Source organism: Lactuca sativa, chromosome 6, assembly GCF_002870075.4.
Source record: "Lactuca sativa cultivar Salinas chromosome 6, Lsat_Salinas_v11, whole genome shotgun sequence".
Taxonomy (NCBI): domain Eukaryota; kingdom Viridiplantae; phylum Streptophyta; class Magnoliopsida; order Asterales; family Asteraceae; genus Lactuca; species Lactuca sativa.
In genome coordinates, this window is record NC_056628.2 from 158,011,519 (window position 1) to 158,024,334 (window position 12,816).

Sequence of the window (12,816 nt, forward strand, 5' to 3'; positions counted from 1 at the left end):
AAACTGGTAGAAGGTTGCATTCTAAACATTTTTTCTAGGTTCAGCCAGTAACACATTAATTTGAGACTATTTCATAAACTGACCAAAATATTGCAAAAACCTTTATTTTTATTTATATTTTTATTATTTTATTGAAAACTCAAGTAAATATATTATTTTTTAAATTGGTTATTATTAATATTATTAAATATATGCATATATAAATGTATTTTAAATACATATTTATACATATAAAAACGTATTCATACGTAAAAATACTTATAAATATAATAAATACATACGAAAAACATATTTATATATTTTTATAGCTTAAAAACATATTAAACTTCTTGTTTTATTTAAACATATTTATACGTTGTTGAGAAAGGAATTGGATGATGATAGAAGATATTGATACAACAAACATACCAGACCATGCTTATGTATGGTGGACCAAGCCATGCTTAAGTATGGTAGACTAGAAATGTATGGTGGACAGACGACCATACTCAGCATGTGTAACACTCGGTTTCAGATTTTGCTTCATTCTTTGGGGTTGCGGCCCAATCTTCAGTTGTCATGAGGCTTAGGGCCTTGGAGGAAAAAGGTTTTGCTCTTTTCGGATGTGGGTGTTATGGTTTAAGCGATCCAAGTGTTCGATGGTGCCTTCAGAGGCCAATAGTATAATCGTAATTTGATAGCTCGGTCTTTTATGAGTTTTGGGTTTTTCTCGGGAAGTTTTAAGGATATGGTGTGTTGTTAAGAGCGTAGGGCTTCTAGCCACCTTTCTGTGTATATAAGGTTCGTTGGAAACGGACCTAAGATGAGGAAGTTAGAGTAGTTTCAATTAATGGCAGAAATGGCCCTTGGTGGAAATAGTTGGCAAGCTGGTCCCATGCGTGCATGGAGGAGGGCACGTGCATGGGTGAGTACACCCAACGTAATGAGCAGAGTGCCAAACCCTAATTTTTAGGGTTTGGGCACTATTTAAACATCTTTATCAGCTCAAGGCTCTGTAGTTTCTCAGCATCTATTGTCTTCTAGCCTCATTTCAGAAACCCTAATCTCATTTTCAGTGTTTGAGAGATCTAAGTGTGCATTTTGGTGTGTTTTTGCTCATTTTCAAGAAAAGGGTGCTTGGTGCTAGCCTGTGGTTTAATGGAAGACTTTTAGATCCAGACTTTTGACTTTATTTCCAGCTCATTTAAGGTATAAAGTTCTTATCTTGGCTTCTTCTTACGCTAGTTTGACTTTTGGGCAAGATTAAGGGATTTTATGGTGTATTAAGTTCTCCTTGATAGTTTGAGCCACTCCAGGAGCTTGGAGTGATAGATCTTAGCTCTTCTGATGTTGTTAGTTCATAAAAATGCTTGCTTGATGTTTAATAATGGTCCATGCATGTTCTAGTTGGATTAGAATGGGTTTTAATGGATTAAGATGGTTATTGGATCCCACTGAGTCATGCAAGTACTTAAAGGTGCCGAATTTATGCCTTAAGAGCTTTATTTTAAGGTCCTCAGAAGTTTGGGTGCAAAGTGCTTAAGTGGTAAATCCATAAAGTCGAGTTTGGATTAAGCCAGGTTACACCCCGCATAACTGGCTGTAGGCCTAGCGTACTGATTTGAAATCGCGATCTGGATTCACCGAGTACGCCCAGCGTTCGGCGTGGGATTTTGGCTTGTCGTGTTTTTGGGCCTCACATCTTTAGGCTGAGTTTGGGCTTATTTCATGAAGTGATGTTTTTCATTAAAGTTTGAAGTAATTTGTTGGGTTTGAAGTTTTGGTCTAGGATTGTGGTTTTGGGCCTTAGTTGGCCCAACAGGGTTGATCCTCATGGTGTCTTTTGGGCCATCTGAGATCAACTGTTGGACTAAAGGAATTTATGGGCTTAAGATAAGGCTCATATGGGGTTGGGCCTAATTTGGAAAATTGGGCCTTTGTGGATCTTTTGGTTTTTGGTTTGGGCCTCAATTTCGGTTCAAGTTGGGTCAGGGGTAAAATGGTTATTTTACCTCAATTATGGATTATAGACCATAATATGGAACCCAATTGCTAATTGGGTGTTATTTTGGTATTTATAGCTTAGAGGAGCCGTTAGGGCAGCAGCCAGGGACTTCTTTCAGTGAACTTATGCATTCGAGGTGATTCTCCTCACTGTTATATGGATCGAAGGGACCAATGCCAACCCATTTGGTTTATGTATCGTAGGAAGACCTAGGGTTAACCATTGGAATTTTGTATGAAAGACCAAGAGGCAGCTCCTGGTAATCTGTATGCAAGACCAGAGTCTGAACTCTAGAAGTTATTAGTTAAGTAGTTATAGATTGTATGTTAGTAGTCTTTGTGATGCTTGCATGGAAGACCAAGAGGTGGCTCCTGGCACTTGTCTGTAAGACCCAGGTTTTTGGCCCCTGGCCTGGCAAGGAAGACCATGAGGCGTCCCGTGGCATAATGGCAAGACTATGATTGGCAGATAGCACTTTTATTGATTGATTGGATATGTATGATATGTATGGCTCGTATGATATGTATGGTATATGGTATTTGGGGAACTCGCTAAGCTTTGTGCTTATAGTTTGTGGTTTATGGTTTCAGGTACTTCCGGTTCGAAAGGGAAAGGCCCAACTTGATTGCAGCGCACACACCATGGTTTTCCTCAACTCATGATTTTGGGAGTTACTCTGATAATTGTTTTATTTTAGAATACTTTAAATGTTTGAATAATGAAATTGGATGTTTGAATTTATATATAAAAATGAAATTTTTACCCATGATATTTGGGATGTTACAAGTTGGTATTAGAGCCCTGGTTTGAGGGATTCGGGCATACTCTCGGGTATGCCTGAACTCAAACTAAGGGTTTGGTGAATTTTTTATAAAATGAACATTTAATTAAAAAGAAATTTCTAATCAAAGAAAAGGGTGTGATGCGTACAATCGGCCGAGCTCAAGTAAGTGGTTCTTAGAATACCAATACATGTTTATTATGATATATGATATGATTATGAGAATTGCATGCTAGATTAAGGCTAAGGATCTACTCAGTATTATATGATATGAGAGATGCCTTTTATGCATGATTGTATGAGCATTAGAACTGCATGCTAGTATAGATTCCAGATGAGTGGATAGAATGGCTTGATTAGTGTATGTTGGTTAGACTTTCTGTTGTCTGAATGTTGCTTTCTTAGTGCTTTGTAGGACTCTTAGTGATGTGAATTAACTACTAAGTGAATATGCTAAGTCACATGTGGCACAGGTTAAATAATCTTAGATTGATGGATTTAAACTTATTGCACAACTCTTGTTTGAGTCCAGCTGTTCTAAGTTTGAGTCTTTTACTCGAAGGATTATCTGATCTCTGTTGCATGTGACTATATTCATGAGGAAGCTAGTTGACATTAGTGGGAGCCCTTCAGTAGCTGATGACTGGGTGAGGTTGGGAACCTAGGAGAGCCTAGGATATGTTTCAGTGGGTTTAGTGGTGTGGTTTAGTGAAGTTTTTGTTGCATCGGTTTGAGAAGGTGACTTAGAGGATTCGGGATGATTACTGAGGAAAGTATGGATAGGTGTGGAAGGTAGTATTGGGCTTGTACTACTGAAAGCACAAGATCCATACTTGAATCAGGGAAAGTCTTGGAGAATCTAAGATGCTTTGGGAGGATTCTTGGGAATGTTTTAATCTTTGGCATGTTGTATTTTAGTTTGGAGATGAGCAGTCAGGGAGGTGGTTCTGGTTCTAGATCTGGTTCCGGATCAAGAGCCAATTAGTGAGAAGATGCGGGAGTTCATATCATCGGATATTTCTCGCAGCATTTCGGAGATCTTGGATGAACGCTTGGGCACGTTCCATGCTGAGGTTATGGCTATCATCAGAGCTCGCACTCTTTCTTTCCAAGATTTCCGTGCATGCGGAGCTCCTGCGTTCCATGGGGAGAGGGACCCATTGTTGGTAGGAGGTGGTTGGTGGATATGGCTAATGCGTTAAGATGAGTTTCTGCCCCGAGGAGGCGAAGGAGGTGAAGGTCAGATATGCTTCCTGCCTGTTGAAGGACCAGACACAGGATTGGTGGGAAGAGGTTGGTAATGAGATGGGTGATGATGTTGTTGATGCTATGCCATGGGATGACTTCTCGACCAGTTTCTGAGATGATTTTGCACTGGCGATTGAGGTGCAGCAGTTGGCGCGAGAGTTTCTAGATCTCCGTCAGACTACTAAGACTGTGGCAGAGATCACTGTCAAGTTTCAGGATAGGGCTTTATCGGTTCTACAGTATGCAACATATGAGGAAATGAAGAAGGTTAGGTATCATGATATGTTACGGGATGATATCAGGGAGTTTGTGTTGGATATAGTGTCTAAGTCCATAACTATATTTGGTATGTACTTGACCCGACTCGGTATGGTCCATTTGGGTTGCACTCCACCCGAATAATTGATGGATAATCTTTTGAGAATAGTATAAGTTATGATTTATTAATATATTATAAGTTCTAATATATTAATATAAAATAATATTATTTAATTAGTATTGATCTATAATTAATCTAGAATTAATTTAGAGATCAAAAGTATGACTAATTAAATATGGGCTCTTGTATTTATATAGTGTGGGCTAATGCTTATTTGGAATGGGCTAGGCTTGCATGGAAAGTCCATGGATACTTCATGGAGCTTTAACCCATGGATCTCATGGAAATGAAAAGACATGGGTATTAGGGTTTACATGGATGTAACCCTAATCCATCACACTATATAAAGGAGGCTTTGGTTCTTGAAATCACACTAGTTGTGGTGAGTAAACTAAGAGGGCCGATTTCAAGAAGGTTGTGACTATTCTCTCTAGGTTCCAAAGTTTGTGGTGATTTGTGATTTCCATTTGAGGCATCCACACTATTGGTGCTAGGCTCTAAAACTCCAAGCAATCAACTACAACTACAAGGTAAGTAATTCTACTAGCTTTATTTGATTCAAGTTCCCCATGCCATGCTAGATAGGATAAGAACCTTGGAAAAATAATTATTTGCATGTATCTTAATCAAACATAGATCGAAGGTTTCTAGGGTTGCATGTACACCATAGGAGTGTTAGAATGCTCAAAACCCATCAGTTTGTGAGTATTTCAAGATGTGAGACCCCGAATGATATGATTTCCAGAGCCCGAGACCGGGAGATTGATTTGGAGTACCTTGGGAAGAGGGGATCAGATCAGGTGCATATAGTGGATGGTCCCAGGAAGAGACCCAAGACTTTTGATAAGCATTTGAGAGGCCAGCAGGGTCAGGTTCAGTGCAGCACCTGCGGGAAACTTCACGATGGAGTTTTTGTTCCAGGGTTTGGGATGTTACAAGTGTGGTAGGGTTGGTCACATCAGCAAGGACTATCCTCAGGTAGCAAGTCCATTATGTTTTCACTGCGATCAGGTGGGCCACAAGAAGGCCGACTATCCGATGTTGAGGGGAGGAGCAGTGAGTGTGCATGCTCCGACTACTTTGAGGATCACCGATGGATAAGAGGGTAGGTCAGGAGCCCCAGAAGAGAGGAGTCGAGCTTTGCAGTGTCAAACGGGGGAGGGCAGGACTCCATCATGCAACATTGCGAGTATGTATCTTTTTCTTTCTTTTCGGTTTTTATCAGTATTTATGTTGTTGGAATCTTGCATCGGTTTGGGTAAGCGTATCCTTGGTTTATTTCTCTACTTATGTTTGGATTATATTTTCAAGAAATGTTATATGTTATTTGCGTGTCATCATGAATCATTAATGGTGTAGTGCAAGTTCATTGCTCAAATAGCGGGTTCCAAGTGTTCGGTTGTTATTTTGGTTTGTAGTCGATATCGGTTCAGGGGCATTGTATGGAAGGTTTATGGTCAGGATTCAACGGTTTGGTTCTCTAGTATCGCAAGGATTCAATGGGTTCCGCAAGTGTGCTTGGATTGGCTTTTGGAGGAGCTATGGGAAGTGGTCTATTGCTAAGGTTTTAGTCTAAACGTCTGTTCATTGGACTTCATGATTTGAGTATGGTATCATTTTAAAGCATCTGGGGTTATCAATTTTGCTGGGATTCGGGAAGTGTTCATCTGGTCTTCAAGGGTCGTGCGATCTTGTGGGTTTGGCTAGTGATGGATCACTAGCATTGGTAAGCGTAGGTTGTCAGCATATCAATCATTGGAGGGTAAGAAGGATTAGGAATCCTTCAATTCTCATGTGCTGTGAGAGCTTAGTAGAAACAAATTGGGGAAGAATTGTTCAGGTATTCAGGAACAGAAGCAGGTGTGAAACTAGAATGAGTTTTCGCATCCCAGTCGGGGAGAAAGGTGACCCAAGTGGTTGTCTGGATGGAGGATTGTGTGAGGTGGGAGTTAGAAAAATTCCCAACATTGGGTTCACGTCTTTTTGGTGCCTGATAGTAGGTCTTTAGGGGATCCATGTTGGGGTTTCAGTCATGACCCGAGTTCGGCTTGGGTGTTTGGTCGAGTGCATGCTCGACTCTGGATGTGATTGAATTGATAGATTAGCGGTAAGGCATTGGGCGGCGGTTGTGGCAAAGTATAGAAGTGTTGTAAGAATGCAGGGTAGCCCATAGCATTCATTGATCCTGGTGTAGCAGTGAGATTGTGGCAAATCTGTGATTTGCTCATGAATTTCTTCAGATGGTTTAGGCCAAGGTGGGTCTGTTGGTAAGGCTGTGGGAGGGATACAACATGTTTGGAATCAGAAAATGGTAGGTCATGGGAGACCGTATATGAGGTAAGACTACCGTTGGTCCTGTAGCGTTCAGTTTAGCATCGGGTTTAGTGTTGAGATGGTTCAGGTAATTATTGTCGGTCGAGGTTTTCCTTCGGAAGTCGCATGGGGCGACTGTGTGAGTGTCTTTTGGCTTAGTAACCGGGCAGGAATCTGGTATTTCAGATTGTTGGTAGACAAGTTGGAACTAGGGAGGTCTCAGCTGTTTTTGGAAAGCAGTTAGGAGGCAGCATGATGGTTCGGGCAATATTAGTGAATTGGGCTTCGTGTGTGTGGAGTAGATCGTTGTTCGGGAAGTGCTAAGTCATTTGCAGATGGGATTAAATAATCTCAGAGTAATTGATTTGACCCTGTTGTACAACTCTCATTTGATTCTAACCGATGTAGGATGAATCTTCTACTCGAAGGATTATATGAGCCTTCTGTCAAGCATGAGTGTTCTGCAACTGTTTATGGTCAGTGACTTTGTTTCCATTGGTTACATCAAGATAATAAAGGTTGGAAGTGTTTTGTTTAGTTCGTTGTTTGATGAGGAATTGGCATGGTAATGATTCAGCGTGGGCAGCCTGTCGGGGAGTCAAACCAAGGAAGATTTTAGGTTTCGGAAAGGTAGAAGTGGTTTTCTGCTGGGGCTAAGGGTTTGTTCCACTTTTGGTGGGAAGTTTCTGTTTGGGTTCGGTTGTTTGGGAAAGTTTATTTTATGCTCAAATTTGCAGTTGTGTTCATCGGGTTGTTGGTATGATCTGAGTGTTAGTAAGAAGCGATTTCAAGGACGAAATCTAATTTAAGTGGGGAAGAGTTGTAACACTCGGTTTCAGATTTGCTTCCTTATTCGGATTTGCGGCCTAATCATCAGTTGTCATGAGGCTTAGGGCTTTAGGGAAGAAAGGTTTTGGTCTTTTCGGATATGGGTGTTATGGTTTAAGTGATCCAAGTGCTCGATGGTGCCTTCGGAGGCCAATGGTGTAATCATAATTTGATAGCTTGGTTTTTTATGAATTTTGGATTTTTCTCGGGAAGTTTTAATGTTATGTTGTGTTGTTAGGAGTGTAGGGCTTCTTGCCACCTTTCTGTGGATATAAGGTTCGTTGGAAATGGACCTAAGATGAGGAAGTTAAAGTAGTTTGAATTAATGGCAAAAATGGCCCGTGGTGGAAAAAGTTGGCAAAATAGTCCCATGCGTGCATGCAGGAGGGCACGTGCCTGGGTGAGTATGTCGAACGTAAGTTGGGGGTACGCCCAACATAATGAGCAGAGTGCCAAACCCTAATTTATAGGGTTTGGACACTATTTAAACATCTTTATGAGCTCAAGGCTCTTTCATTTCTCAGCGTCCATTGTCTTCTAGCCTCATTTCGGAAACCCTAATCTCATTTTGAGTGTTTGAGAGATCTAAGTGTGCATTTTTGGTGTGTTTTTGCTCATTTTCAAGAAAAGGGTGCTTGGTGCTAGCTTGTGGTTCAAAGGAAGACTTTTAGATCCATACTTTTGGCTTCATTTCCAACTTATTTAAGGTATCAAGTTCTTATCTTGGCTTCTTCTTATGCTTGTTTGATTTTAGGGCAAGAATAAGGGCTTTTATGGTGTACTAAGTTCTCCTTGTGAGTTTGAGCCACTCTAGGAGCTTGGAGTGATAGATCTGGCCTCTTCTGATGTTGTTAGTTCATAAAAATACTTGCTTGATGTTTAAGAACGGTCCATGCATCTTCTAGTTGGATTAGAATGGGTCTTAATGGATTAAAATGGTTGTTGGATACCAATGAGTCATGCAAATGCATAAAGGTGTCGACTTTATGCATTAAGAGATTTATTTTAAGGTCCTCTAAAGTTTGGGTGCAAAGTGCTTAAGTGGTAAAGCCATAAATTCGATTTGGATTAAGCCAGGTTATGCCCCGCGTAACTGGCCATACGCCCAAAATACTGATTTGGAATTGTGATCTGGATTCATCGAGTACGCCCAACGTTCGGCGTGGGCTTTGGGCTTGTCGTGTTTTTGGGCCTTACATCTCTGGGCTGAGTTTGGGCTTATTTTGTGAAGTGGGGGTTTTCATTAAAGTTTGCAATAATTTCTTGAGTTTGCAATTTGGGTCTAGGATTATGGTTTTAGGCCTTAGTGGGCCCAATGGGCTTGAGCCTCGTGTTGTCTATTGGGCTATCTGAGATCAACTGTTGGACTAAGGGAATTTTTGGGCTTAGGATAAGGTCCATATGGGGTTGGGCCCAATTTAGAAAATTGGGCCTTTGTGGATCTTTTGGTTTTGAGCCCTTTTGGTTTTTGGTTTGGGCCTCAGTTTTGGTTCAAGTTGGGCAGGGGTAAAATAGTCTTTTTACCCGAAGTACGGATTATAGACCATAATTTGGAACCCAATTGCTAATTGGGTGTTACTTTGGTATTTATAGCTCGGAGGATCCGTCAGGGCAGCAGCTAGGGACTTCTTTCAGTGAGCTTATGCATTCGAGGTGATTCTCCTCACTGTTCTATGGATCGAAGGAACCGATGCCAGCCTATTTGGTTTATGTATCATAGGAAAACCTAGGGGTAACCCTTGGCATTTTGTATGAAAGACCAAGAGGCGGCTCCTGGCAATCTGTATATAAGACCAGAGTCTGAACTCTGGCAATTATTAGTTAAGTAGTTGTAGATTGTATGCTAGTTGTCTTTGTGATGCTTGCATGGAAGACCAGGAGGTGGCTCCTGGCACTTGTCTCTAAGACCCAGGGTTTTGGCCCCCGGTCTGGCAAGGAAGACCACGAGGCGGATCGTGGCATAATGGCAAGACTATGGTTGGCACATAACACGTTTATTGATTGATTGAATATGTATGACATGTATGGCTCGTATGATATATATGGTATGTGGTATTTGGGGAACTCACTAAACTTTGTGCTTATTGTTTGTGGCTTATGGTTTCAGGTACTTCCGGTTCGAAAGGGAAGGTCCTGACTTGATCGCAACACACACACCCGTGTTTTTCCGCAACTCATGATTTTGGGAGTTACTCTGATAATTGTTTTATTTTGGAATACTTTAAATGTTTGAATAATGAAATTGGATGTTTGAATTTATATATAAAATGAAAATTTTACCCATGATTTTTGGGATGTTACAGCATGCCTAAGTATGGTGGACAGACGACCATACTCAGACCAGGCCATGCTTAAGTATGGTGGACATACGGTCATACTCAACTGCCTAACTGACACGGTCTTTACAAAAGATTTGATTAGATAAAGTAACCAATAGTATGTCTCTTTGGTAAAGAGAATACCGAGATCAATCTTCAAAACACTTAAGGTCAGGAGTGTCTTCACATCAATGTTCATCATCATCTTCACATAAGCCCACACAATCTTCGTATCATCAAAAACTTATCTTTACATGTATCAAAAATATTTTTAAAGTTCTTTTTTATTTAAATGTTTTTATACATGTAAAGATAAGTTGATGATAAAAAGATTATGTGAGCTTATGTGAAGATAGTGATGGAGATTGATGTGAAGACACTCCTGACCTTAAGTGTTTTGAAGATTGATTTCCAGTATTATCTTTACCGAAGAGACATAATTTTGGTTACTTTATCTTATCAAATTTTTTATATAGATCGTGTTAGTTAAGCATGTTGAGTATGGCCGTCTGTCCACCATACTTAAGCATATCCTAGTCCACTATACTTAAGCATGATCTGGTTTGTTCGTTGTACTCATATATATATATATATATATATATATATATATATATATATATATATATATATATATATATATAATATTGTATATGTGTATTTATTTAATAATATTAATAATAACAAATTTAAAAAATAATATATTTATTTGAGTTTTAGATAAAATAATAAAAACAAAAATAAAGATTTTTGTAGAAAAGTCTCAATATTTTCGGTTGGTTTATGAAATAGTTCCAATATTTTGGGTCAGTTTACGAAATACTCTCAATTTAATTTGTTACCGGCTAAACCAGGAAAAAATGTTAGAATGCAACATTTTACTAGTTTTTAGGATTTTTTTTATAAATAATAATAATAATAATAATAATAATAATAATAATAATAATAATAATAATAATTTTGGACAATTTCGTAAACTGACTCAAAATATTAAAATTTTTCTGAAAATTTCTTGTTTTATATATATATATATATATATATATATATATATATATATATATATATATATATATATATATATATATATATATATATATATATATATATATATATATATATAAAGAAAAAACCTAACTTGATTGTTAAAAGTGTACTTAATGAAAATAAGGGGTAAGTTAAGGGGGTTAGATGGGAATTCTAAATTGTTGTGGGGAAATAATAGAGAGAAGACAAGACAAGACCATGCATGAAAGAAAATTAGTTTAAATTGCTAGCCATGCCAAACCACATGACAAGTATTACGAGTCTTTCTGGAAATCAGGCCCATGTTACAGGGGTTGTACGGTACAACACCTGCTCCTTATTATTGTTTTTTCAACTACCCTTTTAAATTTATGCCATTATTATTATTATTATTATTATTATTATTATTATTATTATTATTATTATTATTGGTAAATTAAATAAAGACATAAGAACCCTAATGTAAGCACGATTTTGGAAGCTTCCCACCAATAATTTTGAAAGTAACATTTGCTTTAATAGTTATTGTTTGTATCTTTTATGTCTCAAGGGTACGACTGTAACATTTTATCAACAAAATGAACTAACTAATTAGGTTTGTTGGATATGTGATCAAAATAAAGTTAGGTATCAATATATTTTGGTTGATATTTTTTGAAAAGTACAATTTATAAATGTATATAATGTAATCACGATAAACATATTAAAGTTATGTTTTGCACGTTACATATTTTTTGCAGTCAAGTCACACTTTACGTTATTTAGAACATGGGTAAAGCAGAAAAATAACTTATAAACAAAATAACTTTTTAAAAAGCTAATTAGACTAGTTTAAAAAAATAGAACAAAATTATAAATTATAAATATATCATTGATTAATTATAAAAAACATATTATTTTAAATGTCATGTAATTTTATATCTTCAAGCTAACTTATTGAGTAGTTATTATCAAACGTTATTTTTATCATCTAGCTTATATGTTAGCAATTAGTTTTTAAGTTAACAATTAACTTTTTAGTTATTAGCTAAAAGTTAATACGACAAACATAACCTAAAGCAATAATTTAAATTTTATTTTAAAAGTTTCTTTCAATTGATCCTGCTTCTTATTTTTTATGTCTGGTTATGACTTTGAAACTTCTTATCTGTACATGCAACTGTTTCGTTGTTATTTTATTCATGTCTGTCTTCTTTTGTTTGTATGCTTTGTCTATTTTTTCTTATCATTTTTCTATTTATAATATTACTCAGCATAGATACATAAATAGTTTTAGAGAGAAATAATTGAAAATGTCTTTTCAATGTATAAGGATTTTTATTTGTAGGCAATTCTATCTTATATTATGTATTTAAAGACTAGATTCATTATTTACTCTCTTTATTTGAAAATAAAATAAAATATGTAGTTTAATGAAAAATATATAGTAGTTGCTTAAAAGATGGTATGATTGAACTTTTGTCATGTCAAATATTATTAAAGTTTAAAACGTGAACTATAATTTACCTAGAATTCACTATTTACTCTCTCTTTTGTCCTTTACTTGATTAATTTTAGTACAATAAGAAAATAATTATTAATAAAAGTAATTAATTTTTAAAAGTAAACATATCATATGTATGTTAGAATATTGTATTTATTGTAAATTTGTTTTTTTTTTCTAGGATATTTAAGCAGTTGTGCATGAAAATTTTATAAAAATCTCAGCAATATAAACTCAATAGAAAATTGTTGCCAATGATTATTTGATTGTAAAATATTATTTCTTTCATATTTTGAAATTCATAAACACAAACCCCAGTCATTTCAATTAGAAATTTTAAAATATATATTTTTAAAGAAGAATATAATGTAGAATTATTATTTGTAGTTATCATGATACTGGAATTTTGGATATCGACATGATTTCGGGGAAATTCATAGGTGAAAAATGTCACAAAGATAT